At 44.0% G+C, this 6,000-nt stretch overlaps 1 protein-coding gene across 1 annotated transcript in view; it reads right to left on the reverse strand.

The window, feature by feature from the left end:
* Positions 1-4,447, reverse strand: part of ATOSA (atos homolog A) — a 144,456-nt gene extending 140,009 nt beyond the window's left edge. The window contains exon 1 of the mRNA XM_076004382.1: positions 4,331-4,447. The gene's annotated coding sequence lies outside the window, so the exon portion shown is untranslated. The remainder of the gene's footprint in view (positions 1-4,330) is intronic.
* Between the last annotated feature and the right edge of the window lie 1,553 nt (positions 4,448-6,000).

Here is a 6,000-nt window from a genome sequence, read left to right on the forward strand (position 1 = left end):
GCCCGGCCCTGAATGTGCACTTTGAAAGGGAGAATGGCATGGCGTGTGAATCATATCAACAAACCTTTAAACAAACAAATGCCAAAGAAGGGAAGACTCTTTCTTACAACAGAATGTCATTTTTTGTTTAAAGAGAGGGGGTCTCACTATGTTGCCCAGGCTAGTCTTAAACTTCTGTGCTCAAGCAATCTTCCCACCTCAGCCTCCTGAGTAGCTGGGACTACAGGTGTGTGCTACCACACCCAGCAACAGAATGTCATTTGATACATGTAGATGCAGCGGGGGAATAATTAGAAAATTACCATTTTATAGCCATCATGGTAAAAAGATTGGTTTGAACAAGAATGGATGCTAAATATAGGGGGAAAGTTTGAAGAGGAACAGGATATCTACATGGTCTTATTGTCTTTCCACAGATTGTTTATTGGTCACAAAGGGACAAGTAGTAAATATATAGTGAAAAAAATAGACAGTGTCTGGGTAATTAAAATTAGCATCACCCAATCGAGACAGACAGATGTCACGTGTCTCCAGAAGTGATATTCTGAGGACACAAAATCACTTATGAAATAATCTAGCTGAGGATGCACATGAGAGAAATCAATTCAAGAACATAAAATAAAATTCTTCAAAAATGTCAATGCCATGAAAGACAAGGAAAGACTATTCCATATTAAGGGAGTGGTGGCTCATGCCAATAATCCCAGCACTTTGGGAGGCTGAGGTGGGAGTATCACTTCAGGCTAGGAGTTCGAGACCAGCCTGAGCAACACAGCAAGACCTCGTTTCTACAAAAAATAAAAATAAATAAGACTGGGGATGGTGGCTCATGCCTGTAGTCCTACCACTCTGGGAGGCCGAGGCAGGCATATTGCTCAAGGTCAGGAGTTCAAAACCAGCATGAACAAGAGTGAGACCCCGTCTCTACTATAAATAGAAAGAAATTAATTGGCCAACTAATATATAGAGAAAAAAATTAGCTGGGCATGGTGGCGCATGCCTGTAGTCCCAGCTACTCAGGAGGCTGAGGCCAGGAGTTTGAGGTTGCTGTGAGCTAGGCTGACGCCACGACACTCACTCTAGCCTGGGCAACAAAGTGAGACTCTGTCTCAAGAAAAAAAAATAAATAAATAAATAAATAAGATGAAAGAGGCATGATTTAATCCCACGTTGGTGGGAGAAAAATGTGATTACTTGGACAATTGACAAAATTGGGATATAGACTGCAGGTTAGATAAAAATAATGAACCAATGTTAAATCTCTAGAATTTGTTAACTATATTGTGGTTATAAAAAAAGAACATCCTTGTTCTTAGGAAATATACACTGGAGGAGCATGATATTTGCCACCTATTCTCAAATAGTTCAGGAAAAAATAATAAATAGTTGAGGGGTGGAAGGGGAGAGGAAGAAGAGAGGGAAAGAGATAGAATATAAAAGCAAAAGTTTAATAAAAGTGTGTTTTTGTGAGAATGAGAAATGTTCATTAAAGACACAAAATTACATTGTTAAATTCAGTTGCCTTTCATACGGGAGCCCTTGAATACAATTTTGTTTTGGACAGCCAGGAACATCCTAGTCCCAAATCCACACAGTGTCTATGTCACAGAAACCTTGTTACCAGAGGCTGAAACCACAGCAGGTTTAGGAATGTTTTCTGGAACTTCAGGAAAAGAGTGGAGTTACCCTGGGAAAACTGCAGTGAGTATTAAATTAGGACAGTAGCAAATAGGACAAAATGAAAGATGAACAAAATGAGGGAAAAAGGTTGAACGAGGCTCGGGTCAACCCTACTGTGGATTCTGCCACCAGAAAGCTTATCTTTTCCAGAACCATTTTCTCCTCTCACCCACATGTCCCCACCCTCTTCTCTCACAGCACAAAAAGCAGGGAAAGGAGGAGGAGCATTTTCCTTCAGGTTCCAAAAGAGAAATCAAGCACACTTTTGGAGCTAGCCCCTAAGTCAAGGCTGCTTCCCAATTCCCACTCCCTATGCTAGGATACAAAATGCTCGATAGAATCATTGTTATTAAACTGTAGGACAAAGCCATTCGAGGTGGCTCATGCCTGTAATCCTAGCACTCTGGGAGGCTGACGTGGGAGGATTGCTCTAGGTCAGGAGTTCAAAACCAGCCTGAGCAAGACCCTGACCCTGTCTCTACTATAAATAGAAAGAAATTAATTGGCCAACTAATATATATAGAAAAAATTAGCCAGGCATGGTGGCACATGCCTGTAGTCCCAGCTACTCGGGAGGCTGAGACAGGAGGATTGCTTGAACCCAGGAGTTTGAGGTTGCTGTGAGCTAGGCTCATGCCACGGCACTCACTCTAGCCTGGGCATCAGAGAAAGACTCTGTCTCAAAACAAACAAACAAACCTGTAGGACACCTTGGGCATGGTGGCTTATGCATGTAATTCCAGTACTTTGGGAGGCTGAGGGAGGAGGATCACTTGAGGCCAGGAGTTTGAGACCAGACTGGGCAATATAGTGAAACCTCATCTCTACAAAAAATTTAAAAGAAAAATTAGTTGGGCATCGTGGCACACCACCACAGCTACAGGTGGTAGCTGTATTGTCCCAGCTACCTGGGAGGCTGAAGCAGGAGGGTCACTTGAGCCCAGGCCTTTGAGGCTGCAGTGAGCTATGATGACACCACTGCACTCTAGCGTGGGGGACAGAGCAAAACCCTGTCTGTAAAAAAAAAAAACAAATAAAATAAAAATAAATGGTAGGACACAAACTTTCTTGCTTGCATGATTTGTGAAGATGAGTTTGCGTATCAGAATGACTTTATAAAGTTCAAGGTTTTGGAGGACTTTTTAAATCAAGGTATGGGTGTTAAATTAAGGCATTTCTTTTTGCTTTGTTTCTCAGTCTTTAAAGTGAGAATAGTAGCTGGGTGCGGTGGCTCACACCTGTAATCCTAGCACTCTGAGAGGCCGAGGCGGGCAGATTCCTCGAGGTCAGGAGTTCGAAACCAGCCTGAGCGAGACCCCGTCTCTACTAAAAATAGAAAGAAGTTAATTGACGAACTAAAAATATATATACAAAAAATTAGCCGGGCATGGTGGTGCATGCCTGTAGTCCCAGCTACTCGGGAGGCCAAGGCAGGAGGATCACTTGAGCCCAGGAGATTGAGGTTGCTGTGAGCTAGGAAGATGCTAAGGCACTCACTCTAGCCTGGGCAACAAAGAGAGACTCTGTCTCAGAAAAAAAAAAAAAAAAAAGTGAGAATGGTTATATTTGTAACATCTACCTCATGGGACTGAAGAAATAGTTTTCTGTTAAACTGTGTTGGGAAAGAAATATCACAGCATCAGTTTAAAATTGTGTAAAAAAATTTTTTTGTTTCAGTTGATCTGAACAAATTCTCCTCAGAGCCTCCCATTGTAACCCTTAAGTCACTGATCACAACATTATCCAATTGTCCACGGATAGGCTAATTGTTTTACTGACATATTGTGGCATTCTCCCTTGCTCCCTGGTAGAATGAGCCTTCTGAGTTAATGGGAGATCACAAACCCAAATGCCTCCAGGGCCCAATCAGGGAACACAAGTCAGGGAAGGTGGCTGATGGGGAGGTGAAGGGTGACAGGGAGAGTGGTGAGCACTGCACCAGTGGCCAGCATGCCCTGTCTGAAAGCCTTATTTAAAAAAAAAAAAAGAAAAGTTAATCCTGTGCAGACCAAACAAAACACATCCGGGCAAAAGTGGGTCAGTTTTGGCCCCTGTATATTAGAAGATGTCTAAATTCCTTCTCAGTTTCCAAATCCCATGATTGATTATTTTGAAGTTTTACTTTTTTTTTTTTTTTAATTCAACCCCTTGGTCCATTTGTAGAAGTTTTACATTTGCCATGGAAACTGCCCCGAGCCTCTTTCCCAGTATTTATTAACCTGCACGGCTCTTGCTGGGCACCCATGATTGCAAAGTCATTGGCTTTAATGTAGTAGAGTGGTTACTACCAAATGAGAAGTTTACAAAAAAATGTTTCTCCTATTTGCAGAACTTTACCCCAGAGCTCTAATTCTGCTGCCTCTCTTAAAGGACCATGCTACTGGGTTAAAAACTACAAGTTGTGGATTATTTTGCACATTGACCTTTTAACATAAAATGCATACAAGTCCCTTTCAGGCTTCCCCCAACTTCCACTTCACCCCCCTCGAATACTCCAGATGAGTCTCTCCCCTCATCCTACTACAAAAGCTTTCAGCCCCTTTCACCTCTTCACCCCCCAGCAGGCACCCCCACACACACACCCCCACTCATCTTTTGCCTCTTTACTCCCCAGACCCCTTTCCACCCCCGCCTTTCTCCAGACACATACCTACGAGGTCTTGTGCTCGCCAGCCTGGAGCTTTCCCTGCTACAGAGGGCGAGATGAGGATCTGAGAGTCTACACACGGCAGCAGCCGCTGCAGGCAGTAGACTGGGTTGAACTGCCTCTACTGTAATTAGAGCGAGGCGGGGGGCGGAGTCTGTGGAAGGGAGGAGGAGCCCCCGAGGGAAGTTAATTAGAGACACTCGCACACCAGGGGTCCCTGGCTTGTGGAGGGAGGGGGCCCTTGAACTGGCATAGCCTGGCTTACCCAGAAGAGTTTTGCAGGATACTGCAGCCTGATTCCTCTCAGGATGTTTTTTGTTGATATCATGATACTGACATTGAACCTAATACCTTGACATGTGCGTTGATGAATTGATATCTGCCCCACAAGAACGCAGAACTACAAATGTCCTAGAGCTAGTGAGATGCTGACCAGTCCCTGCCGTGCTGCTGCATTGCTGGCAGCTGATCCCCAAGAAAGGCTAAGGTTAAGGGGCAGGTGTCCTGAAGTTCAGAGGCCCAGGGTAGAAACATGAGGGTTAGCACCTGGAAGATTGCAGCTGGAACTGCAAGTTTCTGTTCCTGTTGCATGTGTATTTCTATGTTATTTTAGGTCCATGAAAGACAGACCTGGTCTACCAGCTCCTTTGACTCTTGTTTGTTTGTTTTAAAGACAGTCTTGCTCTGTTGCCTGGGCTGGAGTTTAGTGGTGTTATCACAGCTTACTGCAACCTCAAATTCCTGGGCTTAAGGGATCCTCCTGCCTCAGCCACCCCGAGTAAGATGGTTCTACAGGTGTGTGTACCAGCACTGTAATCCTAGCACTCTGGGAGGCCGAGGCGGGCGGATTGCTTGAGGTCAGGAGTTCGAAACCAGCCTGAGCCTGAGCGAGACCCCCGTCTCTACTATAAATAGAAAGAAATTAATTGGCCAACTAATTATATATATATATATATATATATATATATAAATTAGCCAGGCATGGTGGCGCATGCCTGTAGTCCCAGCTACTCAGGAGGCTGAGGCAGGAGGATTGCCTGAGCCCAGGAGATTGAGGTTGCTGTGAGCTAGGCTGATGCCACGGCACTCACTCTAGCCTGGGCAACAAAAGCGAGACTCTGTCTCAAAAAAAAAAAAAAAAAAAAAAAAAAAAGTAGTGTTGGTAAGGGGGTTGAGCTCTCAGTCACAGAGCCCAGAATTCTTAGGAACTTCTGAGCCAAGTTTATGAATTGATAAAGGGATTTTATTTCTGGAAACTTGATCCCATGGAGCAAATGACCCATTTCTAGTTCTCAGACTCATTTTCTGCTGAGGAGTCTAATCAAGACTGCCCTATGGCAACAGCATATGTATCAGGCTCAGAGTGTTTTACTTGAGAATAACATTGGAATCCACATTTCAGCATCCAAAGGATACAGATTCTGGGGAATGTCCTGGGGTTCTGAGTGTATTTTTTGGAGCTTGTAAAAGAGACCTGGCAGGAGGCAAGGATTGCAATAGGCCAGTGGGGCTTCCTTAAAAGTTTCAGAAGAGGATTGAAACTAAGTTACTTCTCTCTAGAAGGTTCTCTCTAGAAGTCACACAACAATAATTTTATTGGTACCCTCTAGTTTCCCTCAAGATCCCAAATCTCAGCCGGACGTGGTGGCTCACGCCTGTAATCCTAGCACTGT

Source organism: Microcebus murinus, chromosome 6, assembly GCF_040939455.1.
Source record: "Microcebus murinus isolate Inina chromosome 6, M.murinus_Inina_mat1.0, whole genome shotgun sequence".
Classification (NCBI taxonomy): domain Eukaryota; kingdom Metazoa; phylum Chordata; class Mammalia; order Primates; family Cheirogaleidae; genus Microcebus; species Microcebus murinus.